The sequence below is a fragment of the Triturus cristatus genome, chromosome 6 (genome assembly GCF_964204655.1).
Source record: "Triturus cristatus chromosome 6, aTriCri1.1, whole genome shotgun sequence".
NCBI classification, from domain to species: domain Eukaryota; kingdom Metazoa; phylum Chordata; class Amphibia; order Caudata; family Salamandridae; genus Triturus; species Triturus cristatus.
Genome location: NC_140589.1, coordinates 990,885,777 through 990,902,235, shown reverse-complemented (window position 1 = coordinate 990,902,235; position 16,459 = coordinate 990,885,777). Strand labels below are relative to the sequence as shown.

The 16,459-nt window shown below is 39.5% G+C and overlaps 1 protein-coding gene across 1 annotated transcript in view; it reads right to left on the bottom strand.

The window, feature by feature from the left end:
• The window catches only part of SLC24A3 (solute carrier family 24 member 3), a 1,192,172-nt gene that overhangs the window by 1,165,726 nt on the left and 9,987 nt on the right, over nucleotides 1-16,459 (bottom strand). The window lies entirely within an intron of this gene.

Below are 16,459 nucleotides of genomic sequence, written 5' to 3'. Positions count from 1 at the left end.
CTCAGTACTTTGCTGACAAGCACTGCATTTTGTGAGGCTCTTGTGTACTTATTCTTTTGCAAAACAGAATTATGAGAAGAAAATTAGAGTCCATAAAGCAACATATTCCAAATCCTCTAGGAAACAGTGCAGCACAAACTGAGATATCACACGTCAAACAAGCATTCATTTAAAGCCTATGAAAGCCAGCAGGCTTGGCTTTATGATTGGGAAAAGAAAATATCAAAGTGAGTAGGCCTACATTTTTGGGTGAAAAGCTAACATTAGAGTCAATTGCCCTTTAGAGGTGTATTGTGATTTCACAATAAGGTCCATAGGTATGCATTTTGTCATGTGTAAACACACTGATTACTGAAATAGGCTAGGTCTTTGGAACTAGTTGCCAACTCTGACGAAACCTTGAGGTAGCTGATTTGCACCTAGATAACTATTCATTAAGATAGGTTGGTTCTTCTTTGACCCACAGTAATTTTGAATATATTTGTGATTTTGTGCATAGTATTTAACTGTGTGTACAATAAAGTACTTTTTTTAAAGTAGAAGCACTGGCTGGACATTGATCTATTGAGTAATACTGGTGTGTGTATTGCTGAGTTCTGAGCTTCTAGCCCCAGACACCTCAGGAAGTCAGCCTTGGACTGTTTTACCTTACTATCCAGAGTGACAAGGACTTAAGCGAGTACCCAGTGCCAAGTTTAAATGTTCACAGTACAGAGTACACTACAGATAAATGCCTCCATTGATATACTGACTTCTGAATAGTTGGCTTTCTCACACATCCAGACTGGAATAAGCTCAAATCTGCATTCAAGAAATGCACATCTTGCAAAGAGCAGGTCAGCTTAGCTGTGATAAATATTGTGGAAGACAACTGCAATCTGGAGACATTACAAAATATGCACATTGTGTACACTAGGTCACGATTGACAAACTCTTTTTTCCAAAGACAAAAACACTTCAGTACAGAATCCAAGTTCGGGGAAGATTTATCGAGACATTTTTGAAGTATTTGTATACTATCAGTCAGCGATGAGACCCTTTAAATAATTCACTACTTTGAACAGCTTTATCAGAAGACACATTTAGCAAATGATAGTGCAGTATATGAGCAGACTTTGGATTGGCTTTGATGTTGCACAGCTATCCATTTCTAAATTAGTGCTTGATAAAGCCAAGCAGTGTTATTGAGACACATATTTTAAGATTGCCAAATTGAGGATTTTTTCTACAAGATTTTAGACAGCTATAACACTACACTTTGTCACCCCTGTCCCCCACATAAAATGAGAGAGAGTTTAATAGCAGTAGTGTATAGGGAGCACATTAGAGTTATCTTTCACAGAACAGTGAGGGATGACTATGGACAGAAAACATCCCAATCTTGTTTTCTGGGCCTCTAGACAAACGGGAGTACACCAATGATGAGAAACCTGGGACACTTATACAAAGAGTTACAGTGTTCCCCTCAGTAGGTCCCAGGAGTTGTCCTTGTCATTTCCAATTTTCATGAAGATTTTTTATTAGGTCTCGCCTAGCGAACGTAGCGCATGCGCTGCTACGCCTTGGCGAGCCTATTGTTGTCGGTTTGGTGCGCGAAGGGAGACAACACATGTGCGCGCCCGGACAGCCGATGTGCACACTCACGGCATCTGCATCAGCTTGGGCCCGGATAGCACATGGGCACGCTCACAGCATGTCTTTCAGCTTGGGCCCGGACAGCACATGGGCACACGCACGGCGTGTCTTTCAGATTGCGTCTGGACAGCCAATGTGCACGCTTACACGATCATGGTGTCTCTTTCAGCTTGTTGCGGACAGTGTCGCGGCTGAAGTAGAGATCGGAGCCGGAGACATGGAGCTACTTCCCAGCCGCGTAGGCCCCTTGAAACCCCTTCCGTCCGCCGATTGCTGTGCAGAGAGTCTGGGGGAGACCAGTATTTCCATGCGAGGGAGCAGGTAAGATCCCGTGGGATGTTCATTAAAATGTGCATGCATATGGACAGGTCGCGGCGTTTCAGCCAAAGTGCTTTCGCTTTTGTTTGTTTCTGTATCTCCCTGCCGCTGCTAAGAGGCTTAATGGAAAAGAATGCTTTAAATCATTGCATGAAATGTGCATTTTAATGCTGGTCCGCATCAGAGGCCCGGGATTGCATTCCGCTGCTTTAACCATTTGTTTTTATCTGGCAAGCCAGAGGGAAGAGCGCGCGAGCTCAGAGGCCCGGGGATTGCATTCCGCTGCTTTAACCATTTGCTTTTATCTGGTTTTGTTATTGCTATTACATCTTGAGCGGTTCTGTCTTACTATTCTTTGTCTTAGCTAAGCTCTATATAGAGAACAACGAGCAGCTGCCAGGTCAAATATAATAAATAAGTGACATGTAAAGTAGGATTTGCACGGTTCAGTTTAAGATATTTCTGGCAGCCCCTGATCGCAAAAACATGGTAATAACGGTGGCTTATGATAACGTCCGGACTCCAGATCAAACAAAAGGTTCATTACGCCGGCCTGGACATCGAACTTGGGCACTTTCATGCTTTTTCTTAAGTTTTATTGTGTCTCCTGTTAAAAGAACAGGCAGGTATAGCACGACCCGCATCTACCACTCAGAGCAACAGCCAAAGAGCCTTCTGTGAACACCCGGTGCTCCTTGAGCTGTTGCTGACGCCCCCTGCACCCTGTATCAACGAAACTTGAGTTTTACACCCCCCCCCCCCGCAGCTTCGGCACGGCGTCTCATCCACCTGCTAGGTTAGCTTTCTATAAACTTTTATTCAAGCTGTTATATGGAGAAACATGTACACACAGTCCCTCTCATCTTCCCCAACCCCTTTCCACCTGATTGAACGACAGTAAACAGTGCTTCACTATTTTCAATATCATTCCTTGGCATCCAACCACAGAGCTCCTCTCCCATAACGTTACAACTAAGCGAGCTCGTGCCCCACCACCCCCGTCATCTTGGGTGTCGCACAATTCAGAATGTTCCAGAATGTCCAACTACCTCAGTCTCTGAGGGCCGTGGAGCCACTTAAAGTTTTTAGCCAGGTAAGAAAGTAACATGCCACATTGTTTTCGAAAGGTATGCTCATGTCCCTGGGCCATTTTCTATTCCCAGGAGCCCAAAACACTGCCACCACGTATTCTCACACAGGAGAATTACTCTTGCCCACCTAGTCAAAGTCACATTTGGCTGCAAGCAACATACACAACACAGTTTTCCCACACAGAGTACACTACAGATAATATTCAGCTTCAGAGGGTCCGCCCAGGAAAATCACCTCTGCTCAAGGGACCATCTTAGAGACAGGTTTTTTTTTTTTACCCCGGACGGAAGCAATGTGTGGATAGTACCATATAATATGGGTGAGGGTACTGTCGCTACCCGCAGCTCCGACCACTACTGGAGCCGGCAATTGCATAGAGGCATAGAACAACAATCACACAGAAGGGGCCCCTCAATTGATGCTTGAGCAGGGGGAAACTGCAAATTTCAAAAAGCATTTGCAATGCAATAGGTCTCGCATTGACGTGTGTTTAAGCTATTGACATTGCAAATAACAATGCCTTTTATTTTTGTTTTGTTTTTAAAAACATAAATAAAAGGCATTATTTACAATGCCAATAGCTTAAACTCTCGTAACTGCGAGACCTATTGCATTGCAAATGCTTGTTTTACTCTGGAGTAGGTACAGTCAAATCAATAACAGTAGTAGGTGATGGCACCCCATGTCAGAAGTTGAATTGATTGATTTAACAAAGTTCAATAACTTACCAAAGTTCAAATCAGAAAATGTTTTCTCCAAGTGAACCACACAGCTTAAGGGAAGCAAACACTATATCTACCTACACCACAACTAGGGATTAATTTGTTGTACCAATCTTTGGGAAGAGGGTGCTCTTAGCTATACCCTTTGGACATCAACCATCCTTCAAGTGAAACCTAAAGCCAAAATACTGCAGCAATATGTTTTGATTTCCGAATGTTAAGTGTGGTGTACCTTAGAGTGGGTTCAAATACATATTCTAATTTATCTAACCCAACACTAAAAACTTAATCCAGACTTGGACTTCATATACTATACTGGATTCAATGTTGGCATTGTGGACTTGGGGAATAATAGAGCAAAGCAGCGAAGACCAATCATGCCATCTGTGGCTAAATATGTTCCAAAAGTTTACTGTTAAATATGATATCCAGGTAGTTATAGGCCCTCCCGTGCTCGGGCTCTAAATTGACCAAAACCAAGGTTTTATTATGGCAAAAGATAAATAAAATGTTCTGTTATGTAAAAGTTGTTCTGCCTTTTCAGCCAACAGAACATTTTATTTTGTGATTTGCAGTTTGGCTGAATTTATTGTTCAAGACGAGAACATCTTGGTAGTTAGGCCCAGTCTCAAATGTGCACATGAAGGATGCTATAGAAAATAAAAATAAATATATTTGTTTATTAGGCTTTTGATAATTTTACTAGTTTTGTTTTGCTGTCGTTTCCGATGTTACCTATGTTCACAGGTTGTCAGACTTTGTGCTCAGACAGAGGGATGAAACACAGCTGTATTTTTTCTGGTTTTCTGTGACCTACATTCTGAACAGAACATGGTGTTCCATAGGTGACAACAGTAGTTTTTACTGATAACTACTGGGGTCATTTTGTTGCACAAGACAAAATACAAGCTTTAAACTTTGATGTTTTAAATTACACTTATTTTCCCTTTCTTGCTTTTGAAGGATCGCATGTTATTGGCATTTTGCAAAATAAACAAAAAGTCGATTTCCTTCATTCCTTCACTCTGCTGAACTTTAGTATATTTTCATATTTAGTTGTGTGCCTTTCACTGCAGACAGTCTGTGCCAGGCACTAAATCTCTGTAATGGGACATGAGGCAATATGGTTACCTGATAATGAGCACACAAGCACAGGCTGAGGCAGCAAATACCTGGCTTAAACATTTATATAAAGGAAGGATATCTTTCTAACAGTGCCCTTGATAAACATAAATTTGATTCTACATCATTGCAGTTTATCGGCAAAACTCCTTTCCTGAAGCATGACACTCACAAGCTCACTCTTACTGTTTTTTTACATCTCCAAAAGATATTAGGCCAACCTAAAAGAAGATACAAAGATTGCCATTATGGGGCTGGATTACAAGTTACATTATACTGAGTTAACAGTAACATTGTATATGATGTTACAGTTACTGTTCAGTAAATCCCCAGCACCATGCAATTACCAGTAAAGCCCCATGGAATGAGGAATTACTTGTGCGACCGATATTTCCGGTCATAACACCGCAAAACGTTTTACTATTCTATGTGTATTTTTTTTATTTTATTTTTATAAAGTGTATACAATCACAAATGCTGCTGCATGGTTAACCACCGCTGGCAAAGAACATTAGTACAGTGCTGTTTATGCGGTTACCCCCTAACACAACATTTACCACCTGCTTAGAGCACGTATGTGGGGACCTGCAGGTGTGGGGCTGCTGTGGAATGAGGGCTGGGTGAAGCAGAGGGAAAGAGCAGGCTTTTTTCAGGTAGGGGTGGCATCATACACCTCCCCTGTAAAAAATTAAAAAAAGGGAAATTAAAGCAAAGCCTTATACGATTTTTCTGGATGGAATTACCAGCCAAACAAATTGGGCAGTGCCGGATTAACCTCTGTGGAGGCCTCTAGGCAGTAGAAATTTCGGGGGCCATCTCACAAATTATCTCTTAATACGTTTTTAATTTTACCAACCAACAGTTTTAATAAATCAATTTTATTACACAAAACTAAACATTAACAATTATTAATGTTATTCAACAAAAATTGATTGGAATCAATTTAAGAAAGCTTGATTGTAATTTGTAAAATCAATATTATTTTGACCCGTTGTCCTGGTGCCGTTAAAAGGAGTGGAGCCTATAGGCCGGTGCCTACTTTGCCTATTTGGTAATCCGGAACTGAAATTAGGTAGGCGTCTCTCACATCCTGAAAAACCAGGTGTAGCAAAGCCTTCGCACTCAGAATCGGGCAGAGTGAAATTCCATGTAGTAATGTCACTCTTCAGAATTGGGGTCATGAAGCAGAAAAAGAGATTGACTTGCAATTTGAATGGTGAAATGACTACTATAGAAATAAAAGTCAAATGGGTATTAACTACGAACACCCTATGTACAGTTAATGCAATTAATCCACAGTAAAATATCAGTAACTGATTTTTGCAAGGTCATTTTCTTTTTGTAAAACAATCTTCAGATGATCTCTGAAAAAAATACGTTTACTAAAAAGGACACATTTAAAGCCTTTAGTTTAGTGCAAAAGCTGAGTGATGCAGACTGCACACGATACACAGGAATACCCATGCTCCACCCACGGAACACCTTCCAGCTCCACGCAAGGCAGCGCAAATCGCTTCTTGCGTGGCTTTGTAAATCTGAATTAAGGAATTGTGTTGCCTTGTATCTCCTTACGTGATGCCAGGGCAATGCAACTCTTTGATGAATCTGGCCCCTAGGGGGTGCCGTTGTGTGGCAAGAGACCGTGTATTTTTTTCTGTTTGAGCGGGGTGAGGGTAAATGGAGAGGGTTGTGGAGGTGAATAGCAAGAGGCCAGTTATTTTCTTATATTTTGGAAGGGATGTAAATTCAAAAGATGGTGAGGGTTGTTGGCAGGAGGCTTGCGGTTTTCCCTCAATTTGGGAAAGGTGGAATAACTATATAAGGTGGTGGGAGTGGCGAAATTAGGCCATGTTTTTTTGGTGGCAGGAATAAATTGAGTGTAAGGCCTTATTTTGAGGAAGGTGCGGAGAGACTGTGTTTTGTAAGTCTGTTGACGAAAAATAAGTGCCAGTCATCGAAAATGAGTACCTATGAGCCCCACCTGCAACCACTAGCTTATTTAAGCTCTGGGGGTGTAGGTAATTTGGAGTGTAATACATGGTATATGAATATAGATGGGCAAGATATAAATAACAAGCTCCACTCTTGTTGTCCATTAGATGTTAATCAGAGCCGGGGCAAAAAACATCACCATTATTCAATGTTATTCATCTATAGTTCTCTATACCGGGTGTAAAAAATCCAAGTATGCTCGCTTGACGTTTGTCTCAGGTGATCCACGTTACCAACAAGAACACATCTTGCTTATGTCAAATTACAGAATACTATGGAACATTTTTGCTTGCTTAAAATCTTTGGCATGATGATTGTATGCGATTTCTATGACACCGTCAACATTTACCTTTAGATAAGGCTTTACAACAACGACCTACTGCTATAACAGTGGTTTTGAGCAAGAAATTGAGAATTCCAGGAGAGCATGTAGTGGCCAAACAATTTCGTGTGTGAGCAGGGATACAAGTGAGCATAGACAATTTGCTGAAGAAACTGAACTATGGTGGCAGTAATTTCTGTCGAAAGTCTACAGATACACATATGCTCAGAGTGAAATAATAAGCATTCAATCTACATACAGATGGAAGCAATTATTCCACCCTTGTGTGAAATGGCATGCATACATCTGCTCTTTCACACAACATATCAAGCTATGTGTTCTTGCCACAACTTGCTTTTCTAGTTTGGCGAGTACTATTGCTTTTTGTAGGCTTTTAACCCACTAAGTCCTCAGTTTTCTAACCCCCGCCGAAACCCCTGTTTGCACAGGGGTTGGAATCCCAAGTAGGGTAGTATTTAACACAATTTTCCACCCTAATATCAACTTCAAAATATTGTGCTACCAGAATAGCGAAGACTAAATATCGAGTCCCAAAGTATCGTGAAGGTAAGTGTATGTAGGTAAGTATAGGTTTACTTTAATTAACACTACACATATCTTCATGGTATGTAGATGTAGAGTTAATGGTATTTTGGCAGCGTGATGTTTCTTTTGTTGATATTTCGGCACATAACCATTGTGTGTACACCAGCAATTACTGGGTGTATTAAATACCTCACCCTTCGTTAAATTTAAGCAGGTCAAACCTACTGAATTTAGCAGGGAAAAGTGTACAGTATGTACTATACCATGAGAATTTAAGTGTGTTAAGCACTCAAATCAACATCCTATGTCCCAAAAACTCGGATTAGGTGATATTTATTCCACTCGCTAAATAAAGTATCCCCGATTATCGCTAATTTTCAGGTGTTATAAATAGCACTTATACTCGGAATCAGGACCATAGAACATTCCTACCTGCAAATCTATGTCAAATGAGTGTGTTATTCAAGGTTTCGTAATAAGTTATGATATGCAGATAAAGTATACCACCTGTATCCTGCTTGATGAAAAGCAGGTTTGGAGGAATTGATTATATAACTAGCTAAAGAAAGACATTTTTGTGTAGGTGGTTCAGCGTTCATGGCCTGATTTCCCACCTTAGATGCTGTAGGATGTGGAGAAGTGCTGCACTTGGTTTGGACTGATAGTAGTCTGGGGTTGTCAAAGTCACTCATTTTTGGAGACAAGATTTATTTTTCACCATAAGATTTTGAGCCAGATGAAGAGAGGCTGACATAAAAGGAATAACAGAGTAAGAGAAAAATAGGAAAAGGTTGCAAAAATTAAGAAATGCAGGTTTAAATAGAACCCACAAGGCTGAGCTTACACTGCAGGAAGTGGAGGGTGGTGACAGAAAGAGGTATATGGTACAATCGAAACTTGGTGGTGGTATTCAGCAAAGCACCATTAAGCAGTGCCAGCAGCTCGTGTAAGAACATTTTTGGAACCAGCACTCAGTTTTTTCAAATTAAACACTGATTAAGCATTGAAAATACTCATTGCAATGGCATGCTGGTTATGACCCAGAAAGGTTTTATAATATGACTAAGGGCCTATTCGATCTCAGCAGATGGAATACTCCGTCACACACATGACTGATATCCCGTGACGTGAGCCGTATTACGATTTCCATAGAATATAATGGGATCGCAATACAGCGAACGGAATATCCGTCAAGTTTGTGATGGAGTATTCCCCTCTGCCAGGATCTAAATCAGGCCTTATATCTTTATTTAAAAGAAGTAGCTACGTCAAATGACACGCTTGGAAGGCACGTTTAAGTATAAGCCAAAAATGGAAAACATTTAGGACTGACAGAAAAAAAGTGTCAGTCTAGAAATGTTCTCCTGTAGATGACTGCACAAAGAGAGTACGAATGACAGGCAGAAAATTGTTTCTCTGCCTCCTGTAGACGATGATTACTCAAACAAGTTCAGAGGAAGAAACCCTCTAAATATAAATTCATCAGAACATCTAATTGTTAAAAAGCCCCGAGTGGTCATGATTCATTTGTAATTTACGCAAAGTTGTTGACACAGAGAGGCCTTGTATTTTCAACAACGACGTTTCAATGTCCCAATTCTATAGCGTCATTTGGACTAACCGGGGATTTATATACTGTGTGGCCAGGCACAGGAAACATCATGAAACAGGAGAAAAACCTGTGATGCAAGCGGAGTGTCTTTTTAATTCTTTAAAAAGCAGGCATAATTACAGGAAAGGGCCTAAGATCAATGATTTTGTCAAAAGTCTGATAATAAACCTTATAAAGGTGACTATGGACTGGTAAATTTATAGTATTGGACATTTCAGGGGCCTGTGTTCGACCTCATGGTCACAGGTTAAAATCCCGGTGGGTCCACTTAGCCTTTCATCCATCTGAGGTCGATAAAAATGAGTACCATTGGGTTGGGTAACAATAAACATCTGTTATTTAGCGACAGGAGACCCTTCTGGGTGAACGTGCGCTTTTACAAATACAGATGTTAGGTTATGTTATGTTTATATCATACATAATTTAACATTTCTGGGTTCTGGTAAATTGTGTCCCTCTTGACTAAGAGATGGTAATCGCTCCTTTCAAAACAGATATTGTGTTGATAAAAGATTGGGTTCAAAAAACACTTTGAGTGTTGGACCTTTCAAAGGATTGAGGAAATTTTCCTATATGCTGCCCACATTTTATTCGGTATCATACAGTATATTGTTTTGTTCTGCTATGGATTGACTAGACTGTCACTCAGATCTGTCAAAAAAATGAATATCTCACAGCAATTGCCACTTTGTGCGTTCAAGCCCTCCTGTCCAAAAAATGCATTAACGCTGAGATATTTCAAGTTCATGCATATACTCAAGATGCCAAAAGAACATTCTGCTCTGGTGCATCGTGATAGGGCCCCAGGAAAGATTCACACCAGTGGCAGTGATGGGACACTCATTTAAAAACATGCGTTCAATCATAGCATATGTGTATATGTGTCCGATGTATGTCCTTTTTGGCTGATTTTTCAATAAGCATACTTAAACCATAAAAACATGCATTTACAACCCTCTTTGATACACAACTCACAACTACTCATACCGTACTAGTGTGAATGTGACCCTGGGCCTTGAAACGTTGATTAATGTGCAACACTCTTCTGATTTGTCAAAAAAACTTGAATTGTGCTTATGCGAAGTATTTTTTATCATTATACAAACCCCTTCTCATGCCACATTTAGAATATAGTGTACATTTTAGAAATCTCAATGTGAAAAGGTCATTCAAGCATCGAACTTTAATGTTTTGAAAAAACCTAAATGATCTGTCATCAAATCAATTCAAAATGGTGAAAAACGTCCAGTTAATAAGTTTTGCTACATCAGTTGGAGTTGTTTTGCAAAACAAGTTAGATAATTCTACATAATTATGTAAGTGTATCATGCCAGCCTAAGGCAGATGATTAGTTTAGTTACGAAACAACAGAGGTAAAATGTGGGTGCCAATTACGAAATGAAAGGTAGATATATTTGCACTCATATTAGAAGCGCATCATTTACAGTGCGAAGAGTCACCAGGTGAAATAGACTTCCGCAAATGAGTTTTGTTTACCACTAGTCGTTGTTTTGACACACCTTGGGCATTTATGAACATCAATTTTTTTTTAATTAAAATGTTCAGCCTGTTATTCTGATCATGATCTTTGTGGGTCGAGAAATATCTTTTCATCCTCTATGTTTGAAAAACTATAAGAATCATTCCAAGAGAATTCAACAGGTTCTACAATTACAAGACAGTTGATCAATGTGGTACCATGCGACACTAAATCTACATTGACAACGTTGCAACATGCCCTCTCTCACACTTCTGCCCTTTGATCTCCCGGTAAAGTATAGCTGACTGAGCTTGATTGCATGTCTTAAAACTAATTTTAAAAAAATTCAACATTAAAAGGATCACAGAAAGTTCAGGGAAAGGCATTGCAAATGGGTGTTCCAAGAAAGCACAAAAACACAGACACTTTTCCAACATTCCACACAGACATTAAAAGAATGAATGTCTAAGAGACAGCATAACATAAGCAAACTATGACACTTTCCCTTCATAGCTAGAGAAAACACTAGGCTACCCCACAGAAACTCTGGCATCAGCAACTAGCAACAACTCCTCTTGCAAATTGGAACATTTACAGTGACACAAATGCTTTAAATGAGAGCGCCAGACATCAGTACAAAGTGAAAAAGCGTTGGCAAAGCCATGGTTTTGAAGTTTGAAAAGCATATGAATTGGGTGCACGAACACTACAAAAATCAAACATATTGTACAAAATGTGAACAAAACATTTGAAAAATGGATGCTACAAAAAAAGCAGGCATAGTGCTAACTGGCTGATTTCAGATATAAAATATTTCTCATTCATTACAAATGAGAAAGAAATACACACCCAAACAGGCAATAGAGAATCAGTGAGCCTAAAGTACTTCTATGATCTGATCCCAAGGTATCATTGATAATATCTCAGGCCTTTGGATCAAGGTTTTAGAGCAAAAGAAACCAATAGATGAAGGTGGATGCCTTAAACACTCTAAAATTAAGTATAGAAAACAATGGGCCTGATTCACAAAGGTAAACTTACCGTTTTCTCTATTTTTACTCCTTTTTGGATAAACTGGCCACTGATAATATTTTTTTTATTTCTCTTGTTTTGCTGCAACACTGGAGATACAGGCATATTCGCAGGGAATTGCCCATGATTTTGCACATTTTGCATAGAAGTCTGTTGAGCTGGGGCCAGCATGGTACCATTTGATTAACATTGTGCTGCCTTTGGGGAACAAATAGTTTAGAATTCAATCTGGATTCTGTCTGCATTTACACTTCAGGTGGCCAATTTCCTCACAGCTATGCAAGCAGCCAGTGCTCTGCCTAAGCATGTTGATGTTTGCATTCGTTCTAGAATAGTTCACAAACTCTTTACCTCTGCCCTGTGGAACCACATTCCCAGCTTATGCTGTCAACATATTATTTCCTTCTAAACCAATTCTTTGCATTCCTAAATTTTAACCAGAATTTGCCCCACCCACAAAACCAGGCTCAAAGCGTGAATTTACCTTCTGGTCTTTACAACCTTTCTGAAGCTGTTCCATCTGCCCAACCATTAGTTTCTCCTTATTCTTTTTCGCTTAGCATTGACGTAGTTGCTACAGTACTTTGCATACTTGAATATTTCATCAATACTCTTAGTCTTCCAGCACTTCGCACTCTTCTGAATATGAGAACAAAGCTCTGGACGCAAGCTCGAAAAGGAAAGTCGATACGAATCCGCTACCGCCTTCTTTCACCGGATCTTCCACTCCACTGTACTTTCTATACATCTGCATAAGCCTATCATAATTGCCTACACTGACTGTTGGCTCCTGTGTTGCACTCATGATTTTTGCTCAATTCATCTCTTTCTCCAGCACCTTTTGCTTGAAATGCTCTATTGCGGCCTTGTATTTCACAATCGCAAGAGCTGCTGGACCATTATTAAGAAGAACTCTTGGAGGCACCTCGCCAAGCAACATCCATTTTGCATTCAGCCTACAAATATTTGGGAACAATAATTTCAAACAACTCTGTTTAAATCCACCCAAAGCACCTCCGAAATAGTCTCTAATCTTTCAACTTTTTAAGTTTTGAAAAATGTGTTGTAGTTGCATAAAGATCAGACCTGTTATAAGGCCCATGCACATATGTTGCTCCATGTACTTCTCACAAAGGAAATTCTGTCACAACCATTTCAATTTGAGTCTCACTTATAAACATTCTTATTTCTCTTTCAGTATCATTTTTTTTCTTTCTAGTACCACCCATTTTCCTCCACTTATCTCTGTATGTTCTCAAATTTCTTGTCTTTTATGCAATCATCAATTATTTGATATGTGCTTGCAGAGTCAGCAGATCCATGTTCCTTACTTTGCTTTTACTCAAATCCATTCTAAAGTTTCTACGCAAACTCCTCTTTTTGTATATATCAATCTCATACTCTTCTACTAGTTCTTCAAGTCTATCATAGGCTTCATGCGCACACCAGCCGATTCCTTTATTAAGTATCTCAATTCATCTGCATTGTACACAGTCATTTCTCTACTTCAATTGTACCCCTTAAAATTTCTCCAAACTCAAATTTCAGATTTCCAGTATTAATTTCTCCCCTTTTTAGTTCAGTGGGCTTTGAAGTAACAGTAGCCTCAATAACTCGGACATTTGTGTCAACAGTAGGTGTAACTTTAATCCTATTAGAAACAGTTGAAGCAAGTCCTAAGGCACTCTCATGCTGTGCACTAGGCATTGCTATTGGATGCATATCCATGCTTGGTTCTCCTGCACCAATATCACTGGCTGGCAGCCTGGCTGCTTGTGTATCATCACTGTAAGAGGGAGGCCTTGAATCTAACAGATTACTTAGGAAAATATCCTCCTAATCAGAATCATTTCCTTTATCTCTCTTTCTACTCTCATTTTTAAATTCATTCTCGATTTTCTTCTTGTCTGTCTCGCTAATTATAACATGAAATACACTCACACTCAACATTGTATCCATTAATTTCTCTGCATGCCGCATTTCGCTTCTAGCCATTGGCTTACTGTATTTTTAGCATGCATCTTCATTCTCTTTCGTTCATTTCCAAATTGTCACTTGTGCCCAAGCTTCAAATTGTGTGGGTTAGATTGCAGCTTTCTCTCTCATATCACGACTCAAATAGTCAAGCTTTCTGACATTAAAGGTGAATAGGCCACGTATTTACGTATGCATTTACAATGCATGCATTTACAACGCAGGCTATACAATGAACGCGTTGTTACTGTGCGTTCCTTTACAATGCAAGTCATCAAAACGACTCGCTTTAGGAAACTGCTGGAATTTGGAATAGTATATTTTACTATTCCAACTTCAGTCTGTGCAACAGAAGGTGAGATGTTGGATTTAAAATTCAACACTGAGTTCCCTAAAGCAAGCTGTTGTAATGACTTGCATTGTAATGGAACGCGTAGTAACGATGTGTTTGTTGTAGTGCCTGCGTTGTAATGGCACTGTAAATGCTGTTTCCCATTAAAGATATCCTTTAAAGGAAATGTCAGGTTATTGTTGCCAAATGTGATCTAATGCCAATCTTTTTACCACATGCACATATGAAAATCCCCAATGGACATCTTCTTGTATGCAGGAGAATCTTCGGGGGAATCTTTTCACCTTCCATTAGAGGAACCTTAGGAACTTTAGCCTTTTTCAATACAGCACCCATTTCTCCTGATCAAACAAAACAAACGACAACCAGCCAATCATATTGTGGCTATGGTGAAGGTCAACCAATCATAGCATGTCCTACAACAGCAACTGACCAATAACAGCTCAACTGATGATGACATCTCACCAACCCCTGTTCGACTTTCCGATGACAATTAACCAATTATAACGTGACTAGTTCATAAAATAAACTAACACAATACATGTGGCTAAAATCAAGCCACACATACAAACAACAAAATCACTGTATATGCTTAACTTAAATAAAAAAAGGGAATGAAAGTCAAAATCAATTTCACTAAAAAAAAAGAGGAATAAGTAACTCCACAGCAGTGTCAATCACACTAAAGCAGATTCTTGACCAGCGGTAATCCTCCAAATTAGAGTTTTTACTCATGTGCAACAAATAATATATAAATTCAACCAGAAGATTCTTATTAATTCAGAAATCCCTATCAGTGTGTATGTGGCGCTTCACAAAACATACCACCGCTTTACAGACAAGTTCATCAACATATCTTGAAATCTTGGATTCGACTAATCTGATCATCTTAACCAACAATAAACATTAAAATGGGATCATTTGTGTAACACAGACCATCCCTTCTAAACAAATGCAAATATGAGCACTGCCGCTTTAACTCACAACTATGACTAAATTATCTAAATCACAGTAATCAGCCCCCCTAAGGACCCACAAATCAAAAGTGGAAAACCAAGACTCTCACATGTAGTATCATTCATGTCTCTGCAGAAATTCACACTCTAAAACTACAAGTCCCACATTGCACTACCAAAGTGCCACAATCACTCACATTGCATTCTGCCCTAATAATACACTCTTTCTCTCTTGAGCAGCTCTGGAACACCACAAACAATGTAATACAGTCCGATCATGGAAATTGGGGAAAGCAGACAGATCGCAGAATGGTGACAACATTATCTCTAGCTAGAACTAATAACTTACCAATAATATTCCCTGTAAGAGCGACAGAAAACTGTTGTTACTATCTCTTAGATAATCTGCAGAACTGAGATGAAGCACCCAGTGCAGTGTCGGGGGGGGGGGGGGGGAGGGGAGTGTTGTCTTTAAGAATAGTAAGACAATGTGTCCCCAAAAACAAGATTTAAAACAGCATTTCAAATAGCAGGCAATTAAATGTAATTTATAGATTTAAGGTGCATCGCAGAAGGCAAAATATATCTTGCTTCAATAAATAAAGTGATAAGGTTCCAAAATCAATTCCATTGTAACCTCTTAGCAATTAAAATCAATGCAACATGGGCAGAGTCTAGAAAACTAAGTCCAAAGTGTGCAGCAAGTCCACGGGGAATCACGCAGCAACCCCAGAGGCTTCAGAAGAGTGTCACAGAGAGGCCCAAAATCATGGCTTTTTGTAATAAATCTTACAAAAGAAATGAATAGAAACCACACAGTCAGGATAGGGTGAGCAAAATGTATCACTACAACAGCAAACCAAAATAGATCATATTAAATGTCACATAATACCCTATACTACTACTTACTCCTAGATGAATATTAATATGATCCCCTGACCTAATATCATTGGAAGTGTCAGAAGAAAATCTGGTTACATAAACAATGAAGAGCCTCAAAAACGAACAGCATACAGTGATCAGAGAGGAAGGGGTTCGAAAAGTAACTAAAGGCTTACTCTGGAGCTCTTTGATAACAGCATGTCAAACAAACAATGGTGCACATTGTCTGACTCGATGTCAATGAACAATATAAACACACGACTACTATTATGAAGCAGCTATACCAATACAAAATGGAGTCAAGGAAGGCGTGGTAGAAGCCTAGTTGGCATATGTTAGGAAAACACAGTTCTGTACATCACAGCAATATCCTAACGGGCAAATGCAAAAATAGCTACATCACTGTACTGAGGAGCCCCCAA